This window comes from Lactuca sativa, chromosome 8, assembly GCF_002870075.4.
Source record: "Lactuca sativa cultivar Salinas chromosome 8, Lsat_Salinas_v11, whole genome shotgun sequence".
Classification (NCBI taxonomy): Eukaryota; Viridiplantae; Streptophyta; class Magnoliopsida; order Asterales; family Asteraceae; genus Lactuca; species Lactuca sativa.
Window position 1 is genome coordinate 256321458 of NC_056630.2, and position 25710 is coordinate 256347167.

The following is a 25710-nucleotide window of genomic DNA, read 5'->3' on the forward strand; positions in this document are numbered from 1 at the left end:
CAACCATCATTCCAGTATTGGTATGTATAACATCCTAATTCTCAGGTATTACATTTATATATATATATATATATATATATATATATATATATATATATATATATATATATATATATATATATATATATTTAGGATTTCATGAGCGACTCGAAAAGTTGTGTGTCCGACTCGTCGAGTAGCATCGGATTGGTGACGTGGTTTTAATGACCAACTCGACGAGGCAGAGAGCCAACTCACCGAGTTGGCGCTGTGTGAGGAAACCCTAAATCTCAGAGTTTGTGACCTATTTAAGAGGCCTTAAGCCGTCAATTCTTCCTCACCATCCACCTTACTTCCTTAAGAGAAACCTTAATCATCCACTTAGAGAGTGCGAGGGAAGCTAATCTTGAGATTATTAGTGCACTTTTGAAGGAGAAGTGGAGAGCATCAAAGCTTGGATCAAGAGGTGGCTTTAGATCTAGAGGTTCTTGAGGATTTTGCTTCAGTTGGAGGTAAAAAGATGCTAACTTTATCATTTGCTTATGAGATCTTGGTTTAGGGAGTTTCTATCGTTTTCTCCCATCCTTTTTGTGTCAATGAGTCCTTTGAGCACGATTTGAGGTTAAAACCTCATATATGGATTGTAGGAGGTCATGAGAGTCTAAAGACCTGAACTTTATTGAGCTAGAGACAAGATCTTGTGCATATAACCCTCGTTGGAGCTTGTATTTATATTATGGAGAAAATATGCCATGCATGAACGTAAAGATCAAAGCTTTATGTGAGATTCGAGCCTTAGGAGAATAGATATAGAGTTTGGAGTGGTGGATCTATCTTAAAACATCTAAATTAGAATACAAATTGAATAAACTCGCCGAGTCTGCTAGGGTTATCCCGATGATTCTGGACATGGGTAACTCGGTGAGTTGATGAGACAACTCGACGAGTTATGTTGGGTTTTCACGATGTTCTTGTTGGGTTTTGAGCATTCTAACACTTCCTAAGTGTACATGCAACCCTAAATACCTTGGATCTATGTTTTCTCTATTATACATGCAAATAAGAACATCCAAGGTATTATCCTAATCTAGCATACAAAAACTATGAATGTAACAAGATAGAATACATACCTCTTAATGTAGCTTGATGTCTTCAAGCTTTAAGAGCTTAGCCCCAATAGTGTGGAAGCCTCAAGTGGAATCACAAATCACCAAGACACCTTGGAATACTTTAGAGAATATTATTACTTGGTTCTCTCTAGTGAAATTGGCTAGCACTTCGTTAGTGTATTCACACTAGTGCCAATTTCACCAACCAAAGACATCTTTATATAGTATGGAGGATTAGGGTTAAACCCTAATACCCATGACCTTTCATTTCCTAGGATCCATGGGTTAAACACTCCATGGACTATCCATGAAAGCTTAGCCCAACCTAAATGAACTTGGCCCATTCCATATATATAAGAGTCCATATTTAATTAGTTCCTTTTGATCACTTAATTAATTATGAATTAATTCTTGATCAATACTAATTAAATAATATGATTCCATATTAATATATTAGAACTTATAACATATTAATATTAATCATAAACATACTATTCTCAAAAGATTATCCATATAAATTGTGTTGGTGAAGTGCAACCCAAATGGACCATGCCGGGTCGGGTCAAGTACATACCAAATATAGTTATGGACTTAGACATTAATCCAACAGTCTCCCACTTGGATAAGTCTAAAACTATTATTGCGTATGACTTCAAACCTAACTGGCAATCGTAGCTCTTAAAGCTGCTGTCGAACTCTGATCTTGTCAACGAACTTGTCCATTAGATAAGGGATCATATATTCCTCCATTCTAGATATCATATGGACTGAGACATGGATTATAATCATTCTCTCTGTCCATTTGTTGTTTCCTGATTTCCGATTTATGACGACTGACTAATTGAACAAATCAAATCAGTCCTGGCCCGGCCGAGCACTTCCATTTGTCATCATCAAATCATCGAGGGGCCCACAGATATCGCTTTTATCCCGAAGGTAAAAGGAATGGATAAACTTCGACTCATATGGCTTGTTCTACTACTTGTTGAATCATACACAAAGGCACGTTTTATAGCACCGAGTTACCAAATGCGTTTTCGTGCAATCAATGTACAACCAACTCATAGTAACAACTCATATCTCTAGGTTTGAAGAATATAAGATATTATCGTCTCATGATCACTCGTGATAAAATCCATGAAGTGATTCCAATGAGCGCGGGTTGAATCCAATACTCAGAACTTATGAGCACTCATGAGTGTTGTAGCCCTTTGTCCAACACCTTAGACCTCTACAAGCCAACCCATGACAGTCTTAATTCATATCTACTTCCAACATATGACCGACTGTGGATGGTTTGAATAACTAAGTCATTCCGGAAGAAAAACCTAGTTTATTCGGGAAGTCAAAACATGCAAAGTGAAACACAATAATAATTGAATCCAATATGGTATCAAATCTTTGAACATAAATAAAACACCTTTTATTTATCACCATATGATTACACATTATTCATTGTATACTGTTTCAACTATCAACTTTATTCTTAAATTTAAAACAATAGTTGTCCCATGCTCCAAGCATGTACACTATGTTTTCTTAAACACTAGTCATGCCACACACCAAGTATGCATACTATGTTTGTCTATGATCCTTACTTTGTGAACTAGATCAATTGAACATAACTTCAATGATTCTCTTTTCACACTCCCAAATCCTTACCGCAAATGCAAGAATTCCAAATTCATGCCATTTATAGAAATCTGTTAGATTCTAAACTTATATGCATTGATCCTCTTGTAACGATTATGCACAAAGTCACAAAGACTTGGCAACAATCATTACAGAGTATTCCAAAGGAGATCAACTCCTTGGAAATATCCTTCTTGCATTAAGTTTCCTTAATCTTACACAGATTGAAAATTCTAACTTTGAAACATTTCCAGATTCCATTTTGACTATCACTTCTGAACAAGAGTTGCCTCCTTACAGATTATGTCAATATGGTCCTTCCAGAATTATCACTATACTTCCAATTGTCCTTGAGTAACCAATCTTTGGTAAACCTTAGATTGTCCTCGACAATTGTTTAATCCTTTTAGTCATATCCAGTTCTAAACCTTTTCCCTTCTTAATGCCCCAGGCATTTGGAAAATTTTAGAACGGATGAATATAGCACATGTAATCGATCCTATATCCGAAGCATATGGGACACGATTCATGATGTCTTACATAAAGACTAAACCAGTCTTTTGCTATAATATTTCCATTTCAATTTGCCAAGTTCTCATAATTCAGATTATGAAAAGGGATGCCGTAATCATAATCGAATTTTAGAACGCAAATAATGGACCCATATACAGAATTTCCTTATGTTGAGCCATTCCAACATGAAATTCATATATATCCTTGACTAAATGATTAAAACCTCATGATCTAAGCTTATAGATTTGAGATGAAGCATAATTTCCTCTCCCTTAATTATAGCAAAACAACTTTTTCCCAATTGAAACTTTTGTTTTCTATAATTAACATTGCTAACTTGCAATACTTATCATAATTATCATGCTCCCACTAACATGATGATTATTAGCATAACACTTATGCTCCCACTAGCTTTGACATGTACTTAGAAATCAGTTGGACAGTCTGAAATTTAGATTCATACACCTTTTCCGTAGATAGCTCACCTGTGTGTCTAAGCAATTTCAAGAACCATGAAAAGGGATACCGTAATCATGGTCTCAATTGCTTAGGCATTTGCCATTTCTCACAAGTCCATGTTAGTGTGCCGGTTAACCACACGCGCTCCACTAACGACTTTTGAAAATGCAAATAACACAATTGATATCTTCGTAAAATCTACTTAGTGAAAGCGTTTCCTCACCATCATTTTCATGAATCGAAGAGAAACCTTATGACACTTAGATTTATATGGTGTATGAGTTCCTACCCATATGAATTTGTCAAACCATAATCACAAGACAAAGATATTGACAAATCCAAAACCATATGGATTGAACTGAATCTTAACTTCTTGCCACCTGGCAGCTCAAGGGCCTGCTATTGCTTCCAAGTTGTTATGCAACAAACTGAGAACTCTAAGAACTCATATGCAAAGCCAACTTTAACTGGAATGGGCATAGATATGTCAACACGATAGGTTATAAACCTCAAGTCGTGTGCTAGTGAAGAATTTCAGGTTTTATTCTTGATTATTTCTTGAGACTTTCAAGACCTTTAAGACTCCCACTGTCCTCTTGACATATAAGACTCCCTTGTCAAACATCCAAGAGATAGAGCGGATTCTAATCAAGAAAAACACTTTACCCAATTGGCCTAAGTTGGTCTTTGTTTTATCCAAAACATCACAACTTACCAATTTCAAATGTACAAGAGTAGAAAACTTTTACTCATACATTTGACAAGTGTTTTAAACCTTCTTTAAGACATGTCACTCAAATGACAATCTTGGAGTATGACTCTAAGACTTGTATTGGAACGAAGTATGACTCATCTTCTTGATTTAACCATTTCAACAATTCAAGTTCCTCTTCTTAGTCATAAGAATGCACTAAGATTTCCTTAGAGAACTAATTTTGATATGGTTTCTTAATCATTAAGATGATCACAAAAACTGATACTAAAGTACTCTCCCATCTTTTCAGATTTGAGAAACTTTTATCCTTCTGCCTAATTTGATTCTTCTTATTCGCTCTGCCTTACATTGGAACCTTTTCCAATGTCTCAGAGTTACACTTAAGCATGTAAGTATAATCATATTTACTGAGCTTTAGTAAACTATGATGAATAATCTTATCGATCTTTTGTGGTGGACTTAATCAGTGCACAATACTGTGTACTCGATCCTTTAGTCCTTCACTTGACTCACACATCCATGTGGCCGAGTAATTAGTCTTAATTTTCCAAAACTTGAAAGTTCTCATTCATCATGCTATACAACTTGCATGATTCCAAGTTCCGATCCACTTGAAACTTGGGTGATGAGAATCTTTCCTTATTTGGTAAATCTAGACATTACCACAAATGAAAGAATCAATTTCATATATCCACTCTTGCTTTTAATGGAATCATATAAGCAACAATTTTTCCTCAAAAGCCATTGTAAGGATATTTTAAAGTAAATAAAATCAAAAAAAAATTTCTTTTATTTTAAAACTTTGAGGAAAAACTTATCCTTACAATCCATATGAAAACTTGTTGTTATCTATTCCTAAGCAATATCTCATAACTCCTAAGAAGTTGCTCAAGAATCCGATCTTCAAACTATGCGATAGAAATCCATCTAAGCCATCAGATTCAGCATATTCTTTCTTTAAGTTTCTTCACTTTTCTTTGATTCTTAAAACATCACCATGTGACCCAGTCACATCATGTATTAGGAATCTCAGAATAGAAACTTAGCAGACTTAGATAGTGGTCTTTACCTGAAGTAGAGTCAAACTTATTGACTTTAACATCCTTAGGTAAATTTGGCAGCTTCGCAACCAATGCCCCTTCCCTTGGCAATATAAACATATGGACCCTTTGATAATGGTACACGAGACTATCACAGACTTAGCTTTTCTCTTTACCATTTGGTCAACCGAGTTGACTATGGCCGATCCCTTTCCAATGGGAAGAGAATGCTTTACTGGATATCCAATGTCATCATTGTCAATGTCCATAAAGTTTTAGGAAGTTGATCTTAGCAAATAGATAAGATCGTTAAGGGTCTTGTCATAGTCTGTTTCATAGGTGTCCCAAAGGAACTCACTATGTGACTTAGAAAGTGATTGAACCACCAACTTTCTCAAGACTTTGACACCCAACTCTCCCGGCTTGTCAATATGTGACTACATCTCCAAGATGTGCTCACACCTAGACCTTGCCTTGCCAATAGGGCTTGAGTGACCTTAAACTTTTCAAGAACTTGTGGGTTGGGGAGAATAATTGGAGGAGGTGAAAGAAGTATGATTTACAAAGGACATCATCTTCATTTAGGAAACCTTGTTTCACTAGATTTGGGAAGATCATAGGTGTCTATTACAGACATCTTTTGGGAGATATTCAAGATAGTTGATTTAAAGTCCTTAATATGACACCCAATATGAAATATTAAGGCTAGGACCCAACAAACTATTTTATAACTTAGAAGAGGGGTGCCGTAATCCAAGCTATAAAATATTTGAAGGTAGGTGAATGACGATTCACCAATTTCCACCAAGATAAACGAAATGAATTATTAGGTTTTAATTGGTTTTGAAACTCCTAGATCTTTGAGATTCATTGAACTTTTCAAAGGCATGTTTCAATCTCGAGTGTGCCCTTCAGGTTTTGTGACTGGGATGCCGAGGATCACAAAACAAGGTGTGAAGTAACCATGCAAATCACTTGGTACCCTTAATAAATTACCCCTCAATCGATGTGCCGGTTAACCACACACGCTCCATCGATACTATGATAAATATTAAGTCACCCTTTACCTACCTTGTTAAGTCCAAGTTAGTGTGCCGGTTAACCACACACGCTCCACTAACGACTTAGACAAAGTGTAAAGTGTAATTTCATGGGTTAGCACCTTATTCACATTTTTCCTAAGTAACTAAGATTGGGTATTATTAAGAGTTTAGTTACTTAGTATTATCATTAATACTTTTAATGAAGGAGAATTATAGTGTTGTCAAACCCGTTCGGCTAACGACCCTCCACCGGTCAAGCAAGCGGTGGGTGAGAGTGGACACCCATTAAGTTGTCATTTTATAGGCAACAACCTTATACCCACCTTATAGACCGGCTTCGTGAATGAGGCGTACTAGCGGTAAGACTGACTTTACTCTTATACATATATATATTATTAACTTATAATATTATAAAGTATAAGGGTTGAATTTTAACTTTTAAAATTCTAAGGGCTAACTTGGAATTAAAGTATTCATAAGAGAAAACTTTACAAATTCCAAAACTTGAGGGCAAGTTTTGAAACTATTCAAAACTAATTAATTCCATAACTTATGTGTTTAAAGTAGTTTTAATCCAAAAACTCTTCAAGTTCCATAACTTGAGGACAAGTTATGGAAGACTTTAAACTAATAAAAGAATTAACTTTTCTTTATTTTGTAACTTATGGATTTAATTATGGTTACATATTTTTCTTTAATGAAGTGACTCTTGAACTTCCATAACTTGAGGACAAGTTATGGAGTCATAAAAAATTATTCAATGACACAAGACTCTTCATTTTGTAACCATTGCCAACTTTACGAGTTTTATGATTCTTAAATGTGACTTTTCATATAACTTGAGGACAAGTTACAAAAACACATTTTAGAATCAATTCTTAGATTAATTTGGATTAAAACCAACTATCACATAATTTTATTCATTAATCTAAATTCACTCATAAAACAAGGTAACACAAAAAACTTTTGGTGATCCATAACTTATTCTTAAGTTATGGAATCCTTTAAAACATTAACACCAAATTTTGTAACTCCAAAAAAACTTTGAATCAATTTTTTTTTAAAACCTTTTCATATCCATAACTTATGGAGGTTTCAAAAAATAAAACTCTTTAGATCAAACTTTTAAAACTAATAAAATAATCATATTATTTTATCTTTTATTAAATTTGACCTAATTCAACTCATAAAGCAAATTATTCAAATTTTACAAATAATTAGTTTTTCACAAGAACAAGTAATTATCTTAAAATTTGACAAACTTCATGTTTTTTTTTCCAACTTTGAAAATAAAATATTTGCATCAATATAACAGAAAACAACCCGTGGCTCTGATACCACTGTTGGGTTTTGAGCATTCTAACACTTCCTAAGTGTACATGCAACCCTAAATACCTTGGATCTATGTTTTCTCTATTATACATGCAAATAAGAACATCCAAGGTATTATCCTAATCTAGCATACAAAAACTATGAATGTAACAAGATAGAATACATAACTCTTAATGTAGCTTGATGTCTTCAAGCTTTAAGAGCTTAGCCCCAATAGTGTGGAAGCCTCAAGTGGAATCACAAATCACCAAGACACCTTGGAATACTTTAGAGAATATTATTACTTGGTTCTCTCTAGTGAAATTGGCTAGCCCTTCGTTAGTGTATTCACACTAGTGCCAATTTCACCAACCAAAGACATCTTTATATAGTATGGAGGATTAGGGTTAAACCCTAATACCCATGACCTTTCATTTCCTAGGATCCATGGGTTAAACACTCCATGGACTATCCATGAAAGCTTAGCCCAACCTAAATGAACTTGGCCCATTCCATATATATAAGAGTCCATATTTAATTAGTTCCTTTTGATCACTTAATTAATTATGAATTAATTCTTGATCAATACTAATTAAATAATATGATTCCATATTAATATATTAGAACTTATAACATATTAATATTAATCATAAACATACTATTCTCAAAAGATTATCCATATAAATTGTGTCGGTGAAGTGCAACCCAAATGGACCATGCCGGGTCGGGTCAAGTACATACCAAATATAGTTATGGACTTAGACATTAATCCAACAGTTCTGAGGAACAATGGAGACTTGGCAACCCACATAGATGCACTCGGCAAGTCAGGTCAACAATGACAATAGACTCGAGTGTTGACTTCTGTTGACTTTAGGGTTTGGTCAAGGCAGGGAATATGGGGACTATGGAGGGGTAAAATGATCTTTTAACCATCTCAAGACTTACAGAGGGATTAGCATGAGTTTTTATAAAGTTGTGATTTGTAAGTGTTAATTAGAGATGTTTATTACATGTAGGTGGATATTAAGTTGTTCGAGGGGTATCCAGTTTCCTTGATTACTTACAAGGTGAGTCTTCTCACTATACTTACCTGAGTGGCAATACTAAGTGACCAAAGGGTCTTATTTGAGTTATTGAATGGAGGTTTCTATGTGCTTATTTGATTTATATGATATTATGCATCTTGTCTTTGTGATATATGCTATATGATTCTGTATCATACTGAGTAGGACCAGAGGGTCCGAGCCGAGTTGTGAGACCGGAGGGTCTCCACTCAGATACAGGACCGGAAGGTCTAACCCGAGCTGTGGGACCGGAGGGTCTTCACTGAGACACATGACAGGAGGGTCCACACTAATCCGTGAGACTGGAGAGTCCTCACCTAGATGCATGAGACCGAAGGGTCCATGCCGAGTTATAGCCATGAGAGGCTTATTATTTGTGTATGTGGTATTTTGGGTAACTCACTAAGCTTTGTGCTTACCATGTTGTGTGATATATGTTTCAGGTACTTCTCAAGATCGCGGGAAGTGTCGACTTTATTGTACACACCGATTCAGACTATGTGGATGATTTTGGGATAGTGACATTTTTATGAGGATTTGTGTTGACATTTGAAATATTTAAGGTTTTGAGTAATATATTATGTGTTTTAAAAATGAAAATTTTGGTTTGAAAATTTACGTTGTTACAAGTTGGTATCAGAGCCTTGGTTTGAGGGATTCGGGTGTACCTTCAGGTATGTCTAAACCCAAAGGTATCCTAAACCCAAAGTTGGTACCGGAGCCGTTCAGAGCTGGAATTTCAGGTTGGAGATTTTGTCCTCCTAAAGGTATCCCCATGGAAGGGGGAGACTCAATTCAGGAAACGGGGCAAGTTGGGCCCTAGATACCTTTGTCCTTTCAGAGTGATCGCCCAGGTAGATAAGGTAGCTTATCGGTTGGAGCTACCTGTAGAGTTGAGTCAGATTCATAACACCTTCCATGTGTCCCAACTGAGGAAGTGTGTAGCCGATGAGATGGTAGTGGTCCCTTTAGAGGACATTTAGGTAAATGCGAGCTTGGACTACATTCAGAGGTCGATAGCGATCTTGGATTGGAAAGTGAAGATCTTGAGGAAGAAAGAGGTGCCCTTGGTTCAGGTTCAGTGGCAACATCGAAATGGATTTGAGTGGACTTGGGAGTTGAGTCCAACATGCGAGAGCAGTACCCCAAGTTGTTTCTGGATAATGACTTCGAGGGTGAAGTTTGATTCTAGTGGGGGAGAATTGTAACATCTCAAGCCCCAGGTATATTATTTAATTATTATTCTTTCATTTTGGCAAGGAAACTCGACGAGTTGGTGGCACCAACTTGCCAAGTAGAGAGTGTAATGGCCGCGGTATTTTAGAGTCTACTCGACGAGTCACAGGCCCCGAATCAACGCGTAGGAGCTGGGTGAGAAAACCCTAATTTTCATGGTCTGTGTCCTATTTAAAGAACCCTAATCCATTTTTTTCGCCTCCCTTAGCATTCTAACCCTCTGTGAGAAACCCTAATCATGCGTATCCATTTGTAAAAGAGAGAGAGAGAGAGGGGGGGGGGGGAGGTAGAGAAGCTAACTATGTGTGTTTTAGTGCACAATCAAAAGAAGAGTGAAGAGCATCAAGCTTTGGGACGAGAAGAGGCTTATGGATCAAGTGTTTCTCTGTGCTAGCTTCAGTTTGGACGTAAAAAGCTACCACCTTGAGCATTGATTTTGATAGATCTCTTTCTAGAGGGTTTTAGGGCTTTTTCCCCCTAATCTTGTGGCTCCTGGGTTGTTGGAGCTTGTCATGGAGATGTGAATCTAGATCTGGACAAAACGAAGTCTGATGAGCCTAAAGATCCAAGCTTTATCAAGCTTTGGGAAAGTCTCCAAGCATGAAACCCTTTATGAAGGTTGTTTTGACATTTTGAGCCCTAGATGTCATGCATGAATGTAAAGCTTCCAGCTTTACGTGATAAGTGAGCCTTAGAAGTCTAGATCCAGAGTATGAGAAATCATTTCCACCTAAAAATGTCTGAATGAGAAAATGGACTGAAAGGACTTGACGAGTTGATAAGCGGAGTCAACGAGTCGGTTAGGGTTTTCACCTACGAGTCTGGACATGTGTAACTCGGCGAGTTGATGAGACAACTTGACTAGTTTAGTTGGATTTTCACAACATTTATGAGGAAACGAGGGAACTCGACGAGTCACATAGATGCACTCGACGAGTTGGGTCAACAGGGACTGTTGACTCAAGTATTGACTTCTGTTAACTTTTAGGGCTTGGTCAAGACATGGATTGGAGACCATGAAGGGGGTAAAATGGTCTTTTACCCTTGCCAAGGGTTAGAGAAAGATGTTATCATAACATACTTAGGTTGAGGTGATAAGTGTTAATTAGAGATGATTATGACGTGTAGGCGAGGATTAGACTGTTCGAGGGTTACGAGGATAACTTGCTTACTTACGAGGTAATTTTTCTCACTATACTTACCATAAGTGGTATCATTGTGTGACCAATGGGTCTTGCTGATTTACGTTGTGTATTATCCCGATCTTTATTGAGTTAGGATCAGAGGGTCTAACCCGAGTTGTGGGACTAGAGGGTTCCCACTAAGACACATTGACCGGAGGGTCTCTATTGAGATATATCCATGAGAGGCTAATGTGATGTGTTTGGTATTTTGGGAACTCAATAGGCTTTGTGCTTACTATGTTATGTGTTATGTGTTTCAGGTACTTCTTAGGATCACAGGAAGGCGCTGGCTTGATTATACACACAAGATGGAGTTTATGTTTTTTTGAGGATCCTGGATTTCATTAAACAATTTATGAAATTGTGTTTTTGACAAGTGTGGTTTTGAAATGTGATATTGAGAATTATGTGGCCTCGAAATGAAATTTTTTCTTGAAAATTTACGGTGTTACATTGGACATTATATAAAATATTGATTTTTATGGTTATTTTTTTAACAACCCCCCCCCCCCATGTTTTATATTTATTTCACGAAATTTCTCAAACAATAGAAGCATATTTTAGTGATGGTCTGAATTAAGAAAAAAAGTTAGGAATAAATGCACAAGTTAACCCAAATCATAGACACTATTCCTGTAATCTACACAATATAAAAATAGATATTGAACAAGGTAATATGTCAAGTCAAGAAAAAAAAAACATTTTAAATAATCATTTTGTGTGAATTGTGCACATGGAAAGCACTTGTAGCACATTTAATGCAATCGACACTTATAACGGAAACTTCCATTTTCTAACGTGGTTTGAAATTTTTACCTGACCGGATCTGACGTTTTTTTTTCTTTAATAGACACCGCTTCCATTTCTTTCAACTTTTATACGACTATTCCTCTCTTTCTTTGTAGTTCTCTCTAACATTCAAAAAATTGTGAAACCAATAAAATTGTTAATAGTTACTTCGTCTTCTCTTACTCCTCCAAAAGAATACAAAATTGCATACTACAATTAGGGATTAGAATTGTGCCCAAATAAGCAATTCAATTTGGTTCTTGTGTATCTATATTAGGCTTACTAGTTTATAACCCGAGGAAACTACGGTTATAAATTAATTAAATTTTAACCGTAAAAACTTAAAATTATTAATCACTTATTTTAAATAAATTATTAATTAAGAGATTTTTTAGTTATATAAAATTATAATCACTGATTTAAATAAATATGTAAAATTATATCACTTTATAATTTGCATTAATTTTATTTTAATTTTTATTTTAATATTATCAATTTAATATAATTAGAGTGGGAAATTTAAAATTTGAAATTTGAAATAAAGGATCAATAGGTTGACTGTAACAACGTAAATTTTAAAACAAATTTTTCATTTTTGCAAACGTCAAAAAGCATCGTTTAATATTCCAAATTCAAACGTGAACAATGTTATCATAACAAAATACATCCCATGATCATAAAAACAGTTCCTCTGTCAGTGTGTACAATCACGTCAGCGCCTTCCCACGGTCCTCGCTAGTACCTGAAACACATCACACAACAACTGTAAGCATAAATGCTTAGTGAGTTCCCCAAAATACTACTTACGCACATACGCCTTTCGAGGCCCTCACCTTCTGGTCCATGTGTCTCAGGGGACTTCCGTCCCGACTCAGTAAACCTTCCGGTCCTACCTGCGTCAACCTTACAGTCCACATCACAACACCTTCTGGCCCATAACATATATGCCCTCCGACCCATAACATATACGCCTTCCGACCCATAACATAATGCCTTCCGGCCCATACCAAACATATCATACATAGCACATAATAACGATTAACTTATCATTTACAATGCGTATAACTCATAACATATCCGACCTTCCGGTCACACAATAAAAACCCTTCCGGGTACAGTATAGTGAGAAAACTCACCTCGTGGAAAGTCTAGAATCTCGTATACTTGCTATCTCCAAATCCCAACGACGACTCTACCTCGCCTAAACATAATAAATATCATTTTCATTATTAGAGACTTCCACAACTAGACTTTACCCCTTATCATCATTCCTTCGAGGGTAAAAGACCATTTTACCCTTCCTTGACTCAAAGTCTTCATGTTGACCAAAACCCTAAAAGTCAACAAAAGTCAACCTTTTGAGTACACGGGGCGTACTGCTTGCTGTACGCGGGGCGTACATCGCCAACCCATGGATCGGGGTTTCCACCCAGTACGTTGCGCGTACTGAGAGTTATGCCCAGCGTAACCATCAGAATTTAGCATATATCATTTCTTGTCTTAATCGGTTAAGTCATTACTCCAACTTCTAGATCCGGCTTTATTTATGCATCTATACCCATATAGTCTAGACCTTTAAGCCTTGGCATGGCTGTAAAGGCTCCAACACTTCTTAACATCATTCTATTCCAACTCAAGGACCTAGATCTCATGCATGGTGCAACATTCACGCCCAAGATTACATTTTTATGAGTCTACAACTCAAATAGACAAGAAATGTGATGGATCTAAGCTTATGGAGACCATTTGCTCAAAAAATCTCCACCTTTGGGACTAAAACCCTAGAAAATGGTACTTGAAGCATATTACATGAACTATGTGTCAAGATCCGAAATTTTTACCTTATAATGAAGCTTCAACCTTTGCAAAGCTCAGATCCACACTTGAACACCACTTCTCGCCTTCCCAATGAGCTCTTCTTCTCCTTTGCTACCTTGAAATGGCACCACCAAGCTTAGAATACTCACAAATGGCCTAAGAACGAATGCACACTCTCTTTAGGGTTTCTTTCTGAGGGATGGTGGTTGAGGAGTCGAGCCACATATTCCTTTTATAGCCATCCGAAATAATTAGGGTTTTTTAGGTCGGGACCGATTACGCCCAGTGTAACCTTGGGTACGCCCAGCGTACCCGAGCGTGAATGCGTCCAAATGAAGCGCGCGAGTACGCGCAGCGTACTCTTTGTACGCCCAACGTACTCGCCTAACATGCAAACCCTAAATGGCAACAAATAAAAGATGAAGGGCTAAATAAAAGGGTACCTGGATTTTAGGCTGTTACAATTCTCCCCCACTAGAACCAGACTTCGTCCCCGAAGTCTCACACTAAAAACAATTATGGATACTGATCCCGCATCTCAGTCTCGGACTCCCATGTCAGCTCGGACCCCTTCCGATGTTGCCGCTGCACTTGTACCAAGGGTACTTCCTTGTTCCTCAGAACCTTAACCTTTCGATCCCTGATCGCCATTGGTCTTTCAACACAGTTCAGGCCTGCATCCACCTGAATATCATCTAATGGCACCACTGCCGACTCGTCGGCAATACATTTCCTCAACTGTGAGACATGAAAGGTGTTGTGGATCTGTCCCAACTTAGCAGGTAGATCCAACCGGTAGGCTACCCTGCCTACCCTAGCAATTACCGTGAAAGGTCCAATATATCGGGGTACCAATTTGCCCCTCTTCCTGAATCGTATTACTCCTTTCCAGGGAGAGACCTTTAGGAGCACAAGGTCACCAACCTGAAACTCGAGCTCGGACCGACGCCTGTCCGCATAACTCTTCTAGCGACTCTGCGCGGTAAACAATCTCTGCCTGACCTGCTGTATCTGCTCGGTCGTCTGAAGTACAATCTCCGTGCTACCCATCACCCGTTGCCCCACCTCTCCCCGGCAGATGGGGGTGCGACGCCTCCTCCCATACAACAGCTCAAAAGGTGGCATGCCAATGCTCGAATGATGGATGTTGTTGTACGAAAACTCTGCTAAGGGTAAATAGGTGTCCCAACTCCCTCCAAAATCCAAAACACATGCTCGGAGCATATCCTCAAGCATCTGAATCGTCCGCTCGCTCTGTCCGTCCGTCTGCGGGTGGTATGCGGTACTGAAATGCAGCCTCGTACCCAACTCCTCATGAAACTTCTTCCAAAACCTAGAATTAAATTGTACATCCCGATCTGAAACGATCGACATCAGAACCCCATGCCGCGATACCACCTCCCTGACATATAACTCTGCCAACTTCTCCGCAGAAGAGCTCTAACCGATGGTTAGAAAATGAGCGCTCTTCGTCAATCTATCCATAATCACCCAAATTGCATCGACCCCCCTCGCAGTCCTTGGCAATTTGGTGATAAAATCCATGGTAATTTGTTCCCACTTCAATTCGGGAATCTCCAGCAGCTGCAATTTACCGTGCGGACGCTGGTGCTCGGCCTTAACCTGACGACAAGTCAGGCACCTCTCGACGAACCATGCAACATCCCTCTTCATACAGGGCCACCAATACTCCTTCTTTAGGTCCAAATACATCTTAGTAGCCCCAGGATGAATCGAGAATTTCGATCGATGCGCTTCCTCCATCAAAATAGTACGCGTACCACCCACAAACGGTACCCAAATCTGACCCTGAAAAGTCATGAGTCCCCGTCCATCCGTAACGAATTCTGATACCTGACTGACAACCCGCTCCCTCTTCTGGTTTTCTGGTTTCGTAGCCTCAGCCTGAGCTCCTCGGATGGTGTCCAAAATCGGAGTCATCACCGTCAACCTCATACAAATGTCTCGGATCGGGGCGCTTTCCGCCCTATGGCTCAACGCATCAGCCACTACATTCGCCTTGCCCGGGTGGTACATGATCTCACAATCATAATCCTTCACCACATCCAACCATCTCCTCTGTCGTATATTCAAATTTGGCTGATCCGTCAAGTACTTCAGACTTTTGTGGTCCGTGTATATGGTACACCGAACCCCATAAAGATAGTGCCGCCAGATCTTGAGGGCAAACACCACAGCCCCCAATTCCAGGTCGTGGATGGGATATCTCGACTCATGAGGCTTCAGCTGCCTCGAAGCATACGCTATAACGTGTCCCCTCTGCATAAGCACCACCCCTAATCCATATATAGATGCATCACAGTATACCACAAAATCCTCCATCCCTTCCGTGAGTGCAAGCACAGGGGCCTCGCACAATTTTTGACGAAGGGTCTCGAATGAGGACTGCTGCTCCGGTCCCCATGAAAATGCAACACCCTTCCGGGTCATCTTAGTAAGTGGCACGACGATCTTGGAGAATTCCTTGATAAACCTTCGATAATAGCCGGCCAATCCCAGAAAGCTCCTGATCTCAGTGGGCGATCTCGGCACTTCCCATCTCATCACCGCCTCGATCTTGGCCGGATCGACCAATATCCCTTTCTGGTTAACAAGGTGCCCTAGGAACTTGACCTCTCGTAACCAGAAATCACACTTGGAGAATTTGGCATACAGCCTCTCCGATCTCAATAATCCAAGAATTTCCCTCAAATGCACCTCATGCTGCTCCCTAGACCTCGAATATACCAAAATATCATCAATGAATAGGATCACCGACCAATCTGGCATCGGCTTGCACACCCTGTTCATAAGATCCATGAACGCAGCCGGGGCATTGGTGAGCCCAAAAGGCATCACCACAAACTCGTAATGTCCATAACGAGTTCTGAATGCAGTCTTCTGAATATCTTCATCCCCAACCCTCATCTGATGATAACCTGACCTCAAGTCTATCTTATAGAACCAAGATGCCCCCTGCAACTGATGGAACAGATCATCGATCCTAGGTACCGGATACCGGTTCTTAACCATCAACTTGTTCAACTCCCGGTAATCGATACACATCCGATGTGAACCATCCTTTTTCTTGACAAATAGAATCGGCGTTCCCCAAGGTGAGCTACTCGGTCGAATAAACCCCTTTCCCAACAGCTCCTGAAGCTGCGAGGATAACTCCTGCATTTCTGGTGGAGCGAGGCGATAAGGCGCGTTGGCGATGGGCGCCGCTCCCGGAACCAGATCGATACAGAACTCCACTCGCCTTTCCCGAGGCACACCTGGTAATTCTTCGGGGAACACATCCAAAACTCGCATACTACTGGAACCTCGTCAAACAAAATTGGCCTCCCCGCGGCCACTCGAGTGTCCATCACATAGGCTATGAATCCACTGCAGCCCTGCTGCAAACTCTGTCTCGCCCTGGCAGCCGAACAAAACGCTGAGCCACACCGGGTCCCCTCGCCATACACAGTAAGCACTCCCCCACCAGGGTCTCGTATAGTCACCAGCTGTCTCTCGCAGTCAATGACTGCCCCAAACTTACTCAACCAGTCCATGCCCACAATGACGCAGACATCCCCCATCGCTATAGGGATCAAGTCTATAGGGAACTTGACACCAAAAATCTCGAGCACACATCCTCGAATCATGTCAGTGGCATATACCGCTTTCTCATCCGCTATAGAAACCCGCAGGGGTTGACTCATCACCTCCCGATCAATACCGATGTGCTGGCTAAAAGCCAAAGATACAAAAGACCGACTCGCACCCGAGTCAAATAATACCAAGGCAGGTACAACATTCACAAGAAAAGTACCTACGCATATCATAATATAAGCACAATATCTCAGCATAAAAGTAAATACACGAAAGAATACATACCAGCTACGACATCAGGCACCGCGCGGATCTCCTCCGCAGTCAACTGAAAAGCCCTCCCACGAGCCTTCGGAGCCTCGGCTTTCACCGGCCGAGTCTCGGCAACCCTATCAGTAAGCGTAGATCCATGGTGAAGCTGAGGGCACTCGGCCTTCCGATCGCCGGTCTGGTTGCAATGAAAGCAAACCATAAATCCCTTGGGCCAATCCCTAGCAATGTGCCCCTCCTTGCCACACTTGTAGCAAGCACCTGATCGACATGCCCCCTCATGACCCTTGCCACACTTTCCACAAGTGCGGCCCGTCTGGCCTCCCGTCCTCGAATCGGCGGACTTAGTCCGCTTGGCTGCTGGCTGGGACTGAGCCGGCCACCGATCCACTCGCTGAGACTCGGCCTCCTCTCTGGCCTGAGTCTCCAACTCGATCACTCTCTTCCTAGCATTTTCCTGGAGCTTAGCAAAGTTCTGGTATGACGAGTTCGATACGAACTCCCAAATATCCCTCCTAAGTACACCCAAATATCGGCTCATCCGATCCTGCTCAGTGGACACCTGCTCAGGACAAAACATCGCCCTCTCATGAAACTTTCGAGTGATCACAGTTACCGAATCATCACCCTGCTTGAGGGTCAAGAACTCCTGAAGCAACCGTTCCCTCTCCACCGGGGGAACATACTCGTCTCTGAACATAGAAGTAAATCTCTCCCAAGTCACGGCTGAAATCTCCGCAAGAGTGAAGTTCGCCATCACAAACTTCCACCAATCCTTTGCTCCCAGGCGGAGCTGGTTCAAAGCGAACCGTACCCTCAGATGCTCCGGACATGAACAAGTGTAGAAGCATCCCTCAATATCAGCAATCCATCTCATCGCAGCGATCGGATCCTGCGTCCCGTCAAACTCGGGTGGCTTCGTGTTGCTGAACTCCCGGAATAGAATTGAGTCACCTCCCTGTGGTCTGGCAGCGACCACAGTTGCGGTAGCTGCAACGGCTGCGACCTCAGTCACCGCAGCGTACCGCTCATCAAAAGTCTCCATTAGTGTGGTCTTGATAGACCCAAACATCTCCGGAATCTCGGTCCGGATCGCCACATCCACCTCCTCGTGAATCATCTGACGAAGCTCCTCGTCACTCACACCGCTCGTACCAGGTCTGTGGCGTGGTCCAACCATAATGCCTCTGAAATACAACATAAAAATATCAGAGATTCCATCGAGCATAACCGCACTCGATAACGCAACCCTACTCGGTCTCCGATACACAAGGATTCTTACTTGGGTTGCCCACTGACCCGGTGTCTTCAGTAGTATGGGCCCAATACTACCGACTACACCGCATCAACATTCACCCCAAGTCCTCCTCCCCGAACCCCGGATCATGAGTACTCAATTCTTGCTATGCACTGGCTACCCACTCACTCTCAAAGCATCTCATAGCAGCAATTTCCCCTAGACTAAGGCATCACAAATCAGGCCACTCTAGTCGTAATATGAATACCTAGTCTACTAGCATGCGTATCATATCATAACATATCTCATAACACATATTGTAAGGGTATTTTGGGGATTTTACCGTTCGGGCGCTGGCTGACCATACACACTGCTTCTCCTTTGGTTGTTTCGGAATCTCTTATCAAATTTTTATTGCTTTTATTAATTAAAAATTTTCCTCAAATCCCCGGTTTGAATTCAGTTACGCCCGAAGGTGTATCCGAATCCCTCAAACCAAGGCTCTGATACTAACTTGTAACAACGTAAATTTTAAACAAAATTTTCATTTTTGCAAACGTTAAAAACCATCGTTTAATATTCCAAATTCAAATGTGAACAATGTTATCATAACAAAAAACATCGCATGCTCATATAAACAGTTCCTCTGTTAGTGTGTACAATCACGCCGGCGCCTTCCCACGGTCCTCGCTAGTACCCGAAACATATCACACAACAACTGTAAGCATAAATGCTTAGTGAGTTCCCCAAAATACTATTTATGCACATACGCCTTTCCAGGCCCTAACCTTCCGGTCCATGTGTCTCAGGGGACTTCCGTCCCGACTCGGTAAACCTTCCGGTCCTACCTGCGTCAACCTTACGGTCCACATCACAACGCCTTCCAGCCCATAACATATACGCCTTCCGGCCCATAACATATACGCCTTCCGACCCATAACATAATGCCTTCTGGCCCATATCAAACATATCATACATAGCACATAATAACGATTAACTTATCATTTACAATGCATATAACTCATAACATATCCGACCTTCCGGACACACAATAAAAACCCTTCCGGGTACAGTATAGTGAGAAAACTCACCTCGTGGAAAGTCTAGAATCTTGTATACTTGCTATCTCCAAATCCCAACGACGACTCTACCTCGCCTAAACATAATAAATATCATTTTCATTATTAAAGACTTCCACAACTAGACTTTACCCCTTATCATCATTCCTCCGAGGGTAAAAGACCATTTTACCCTTCCTTGACTCAAAGTCTTCATGTTGACCAAAATCCTAAAAGTCAACAAAAGTCAACCTTTTGAGTATGCGGGGCATACTACTTGCTGTACGCGGGGCGTACATCGCCAACCCATGGATCGGGGTTTCCACCCAGTACGCTGCGCGTACTGAGGGTTACGCCCAGCGTAACCATCAGAATTTAGCATATATCATTTCTTGTCTTAATCGGTTAAGTCATTACTCCAACTTCTAGATCCGGCTTTATTTATGCATCTATACCCGTAAAGTCTAGACCTTTAAGCCTTGGCATGGCTGTAAAGGCTCCAACACTTCTTAACATCATTCTATTCCAGCTCAAGGACCTAGATCTCATGCATGGTGCAACATTCACGTCCAAGATTACATTTTTATGAGTCTACAACTCAAATAGATCAGAAATATGATGGATCTAAGCTTATGGAGACCATTTGCTCAAAAGTATCCACCTTTGGGACTAAAACCCTAGAAAATGGTACTTGAAGCATATTACATGAAGTATATGTCAAGATCCGAACTTTTTACCTTATAATGAAGCTTCAACCTTTGCAAAGCTCAGATCCACACTTGAACACCACTTCTAGCCTTCCCAAGTAGCTCTTCTTCTCCTTTGCTACCTTGAGATGGCACCACCAAGCTTAGAATACTCACAAATGGCCAAAGAACGAATGCACACTCTCTTTAGGGTTTCTTTATGACGGATGGTGGCTGAGGAGTCGAGCCACACATTCCTTTTATAGCCATCCGAAATAATTAGGGTTTTTTAGGTTTGCACCGGTTACACCTAGCGTAACCTTGGGTACGCCCAGCGTACCTGAGGGTGAACGCATCCAAATGAAGCCCGCGAGTACACGCAACATACTCCTTGTACGCCCAGCGTACTTGCCTAACTCGCAAACCCTAAATGGCAACAAATGAAAGATGAAGGGCTAAATAGAAGGGTACCTGGATTTCGGGCTATTACATTGACAAGTGACATGCATTAATTTGGAGACATAATAGGGTGACACATGGAAAAATAACAAGAAAATATGCATTAATTATGAGACCTAATATGGTGACACATTTGACAAGGAGAATAAAACTATTCTTTTATTAGAATAGGGAGATTCGATTCTCAACTTATTTGGTCCAAGTTACCTAAATAAGGGCTTATTCGGCTCTAAATATACTGTCCGGAATTGAGAAATCGTTTTTTTAATTGTATTTTTCTTGCTATACCAAATGACCTACTTTTAATCGATTCCATCATGGTTTCCTTGTCCCTCCTTCTGCATCAAGCTGTGCATTCAAAACAGGAAAAAAAAATTAAAAATAAAAAAATAAATAAAAAACTTATTGCGTCGTAACACCGAACTCGACTTCCTACTCAATCGTATTATCGAACTCGACTTCCTACTCAATCATATTATCGAACTCGGCTTCCTTCTAGTCATGGAAAATTTGGTTCCAAGTCAAGAATCCTGTGTAAAAAAACGAGGAAAATAACATTAGGACTTGGAAGCATGATGAGAAAAAGAATAAAATAAGTTTTGTTAAACTTATTTGTAGTTAAAGAATTATATTTCATTTTTGTAAAGAATGAATCATTTATTGAGTATACAAATGTATTGAATGTGAAAGTTAATTCGTGTTTACATTCTTACTACACAAATTCTAACATCTTTTTGCACCTTTGAAACAATTATAAATACTTTGCATTATTTTTAATTAACAAACTTATTTCTTTAACAAATTTGTTATGGAAACATAAGCTACAAAAGTCATAAAAAAATACTATGTTTATAATCACATTGTAAATGTTATTTGGGTTATAAAATCCTAAAACGGTTTATTCCATTCTTTTCGGTTATATTAGGTCTTTAAGAATCTTGTACATCTTATTAGGGTAATAACTAAACCGAACAAATTAATACCCGAATCGAACCAAACCCGTATTGGTTATTTGGTCCAGTTTTTGGTTCATGCAATTACTCTTATTCGATTTTCGGGTTATTGGGGTTCGGATCGGTCCATTTCGGTTCCGACCCAAATAACATCACTACCTGCAATTGTGCTTGTAGCACAGATGAAATAGAATTAGAAGCATCTCCCAATTAATGATAAAAGCGTTATTAAAAATTAATCTAGGGCCAAATAAAAATTGGGTGTAAAAATTAATTGCTTTTATTAAGTTAACCCAATAGTTCAACTCTTCTATTTTACAAAAAAAAAAAAAAGATCTTATGCCAAAAGGAAAGGTTTTAATATTTGCAAGGTATTATATTCATCACAATCTAATTCAGTTTCAGGCACAACAACTCAACCCATTGTTAGACGATCAGTAAACTATGTGCCATCTTTATGGTCATTTGATCATATTCAGTCACTCTCTATCAAATATAAGGTATTTATCTAACCATTTCCCTTTTAAACTTACTTTCTTTTTGAATGTTTATTCAAAAATTTAAGCTACATGCATAGGGCAATGATTACACGTCAAGAAGAGATAGTATGATGGAAGCAGTCAAGGCCTTGATAGGCAAAGTCCGAAATCCATTGACTACCCTTGAACTAATTGATAAATTACAGAGACTTGGAGTAGCATATCATTTTCTTGATGAAATAAGTTATCTCATGTAGAAGATTTATCACAATTTCTACCATGCTCAAGATAAGTGGAATTCAATGAATCTCAATCTTAAAGCCCTTGGTTTTAGATTAATGAGACAAAATGGTTATTATGTCCCTGAAGGTACTTTTATCGCGTACAACATCTGAAAAATGTCAATTTTCATGCAATATGACTCACAAACTAATACTTTCAATTAATTTTGTTTTTTCTATATAATTAGAGATATTTTGCAACTTCAAGGACCAGATTGAAAATTTGAAGCCACACTTATACGAGGATATGATATGTATGTTGAACTTGTATGAAGCTTCTTATCATTCATTTGAGAATGAAAGCATTCTGGACCATGTTAGAGACTTCACAATCATATATCTCAAAGTAAAATTTGAATACATTCCTGAAAATTTATCATCATTAGTAACTCATGTTTTAGAGGTTCCACTGCACTGGAGAGTACCTAGGGTAGAGGCAATATGGTACATTGAGGAGTATGAAAAGAAATAGCATGAATCCAACCCTAGTTGAGCTAGCAAAATTGGATTTTAATATGGTTCAAGCTATCCACCTTGAAGAACTAAAACACTCATCAAGGTAACGTTTTTGTCAATTTTTTCACAGTGACTTGTTACATATAAAAAGATTTTCTATAAATTAATCATGATTTCTGAAATGTATAGATGGTGGAGAAATATATGTTGGGAAAAAAAGTTAAGTTTTGCACGAGACCGATTGGTTGAGAATTTGTTGTGGGCGGTTGGAATCTCTATTGACGGTTGGAGCCATACTAACCACTCTTGGTGATGTCTATGATGTGTATGGTAGTTTGGATGAACTTTATCAATTTACGGATGCTATCAACAGGTAATTGTTAGTTAACCACTCTTCATCCTTAGGAATTACACGTTTATCACCTAGAATTTGAACAAAATCCACATGATCTTAAAGAAGTTTCTAATCCGTAGTTGGGATATCAATTTGGTAGACGAACTCCCGGATTAAAGACATGTTTTCTTGGATTTTAAAACTCGATAAACCACATCTCATGTTACGTTAATGGATTTACTAGCATTTGGAAATCTGAGAATCGTGATTATCACTATCAAATCGAAGTATTTGGGTGATACTAAATCCCCAGTTGGATAAGACTCAGAAAATTCATAGAGAAACAGAGAGAATGAGAGTGTATAATTTCGTGAGTATCAGAAAAAGAGACCAAAAACTAACTTTTAGATACTTGTCTAAAAACTGTCATATGACAGTTTAAAACTATCACAAAACCATCAAAACGGTCATAAAAATCGGGTATTTTTGAATAAAACTCAAAATGGGTTAATTCTCTATAATTCGATCCCAGCCAGGGCTCTGCCCCTTGGATTGCACCAGGGACTGCTGCCCCTTAGACCCCACTCCCATGGGCGCTGCCCTCGGACCCCCGTTCGTTCAGGGACTTCACTCTTAAATGACATTGTACTGTGATACTCGATCAAATTTTAACAAGTGTGTACTCCACACCTTCCTTATTTGTTTAATATTTATCAATATCACGTTTGGTCAACAAAGTGATCGCATTACACTTAAATAACATTGATGATAACAAATCACCAACATCTCTTATAATGAATTGACCCAAACCGGATTCTTCATCCTTCCTTACCTAAAGAAAACACCAATAGATTAATCCATCTTCTTGAACTATAAAATTATCCTATTTATTCTTGGTCATTTAAGTGTGATTTTGGAATCTTATTTTTGTATTCTGGAATGCTAACATTGTAGTGGGCAGATTTATGCAGCTCATACATAGTAGAAGCATGGTGGTACCATAATGGACATACACCAACACTAGAAGAGTACTTAGAGAAGGGTTATGTATCGGTAGGGGCTCCTATAATACTCATGCATCTTAGTTTTTTGACATTAATCAGTGCAACAATAGTAGAAATCTTACAAGGCATAGAAGGAGCTGAAAATATAGTTCGCTACTCATCCCTAATATTACGACTTGCTGATGACTTAGGGACATCCTCGGTAATTATTGATTTGTTAGTTAATCATAATAAATACTTTCATTTTGGTATAATTTTAGAACAATATTATTATTTTTTTATGTGACATTTTCAATTGCTATACATAAATAAATAAGCTTAAATTTTTCTTCTTTTATGTATTTAAGGATGAGATTGCAAGAGGCAATAATCCTAAATCAATTCAATGTTATATGCATGAGACTGGTGCAACTGAAGAAGAAGCTAGAAAGTATATCGAATTATTAATCATCAAGACATGGAAGAAACTTAATAAAGCCCGAGAAGGTGCAAAGTCTCGATTTTCATGGGAATTTCATAACGGTGCTACAAACCTTGCTAGAATTGAACAATATATGTACTCCAACAGAGATGGGTATGGTCGTCCAGATTTGACAAAGTCGCAAGTAATATCTCCGTTCTTCAATCCAACCCTAGGAATCGAATAGTAAAGATTAATGTGTCTTTTAATACAGGTGGTCTTTATTTCTAAATTTAAATGGCAACATATCACACCATTATCTTAATCTATTGTAATGAAGAGAAAGAATGTTGGTCATTCTATTTCATTACATTCGACAACAACGAAAGAAATAAAACATCATAAAAAAAAGATTGTTCGGTAAAGATCGGTGGGGTGGAGATGATTGGAGGTGGAATTGGCGCATAAATATAGGATGTCCATGGACCCCTTAATTTCCAAAGTTTTAGAGTTTATATCAAATTTATTAAATGGATACCCTTATATGGACACATATTGTTTTGTTAGATTCCAAATCAATAACAAATAAATAAATTCAGTA

The 25710-nt window shown here is 39.1% G+C and overlaps 1 pseudogene; it reads left to right on the forward strand.

Annotated features, from left to right (window-relative positions):
* The window catches only part of LOC111903593 (R-linalool synthase QH1, chloroplastic-like), a 70366-nt pseudogene extending 44901 nt beyond the window's left edge, over positions 1-25465 (forward strand).
* Positions 25466-25710: the final 245 nt, after the last annotated feature.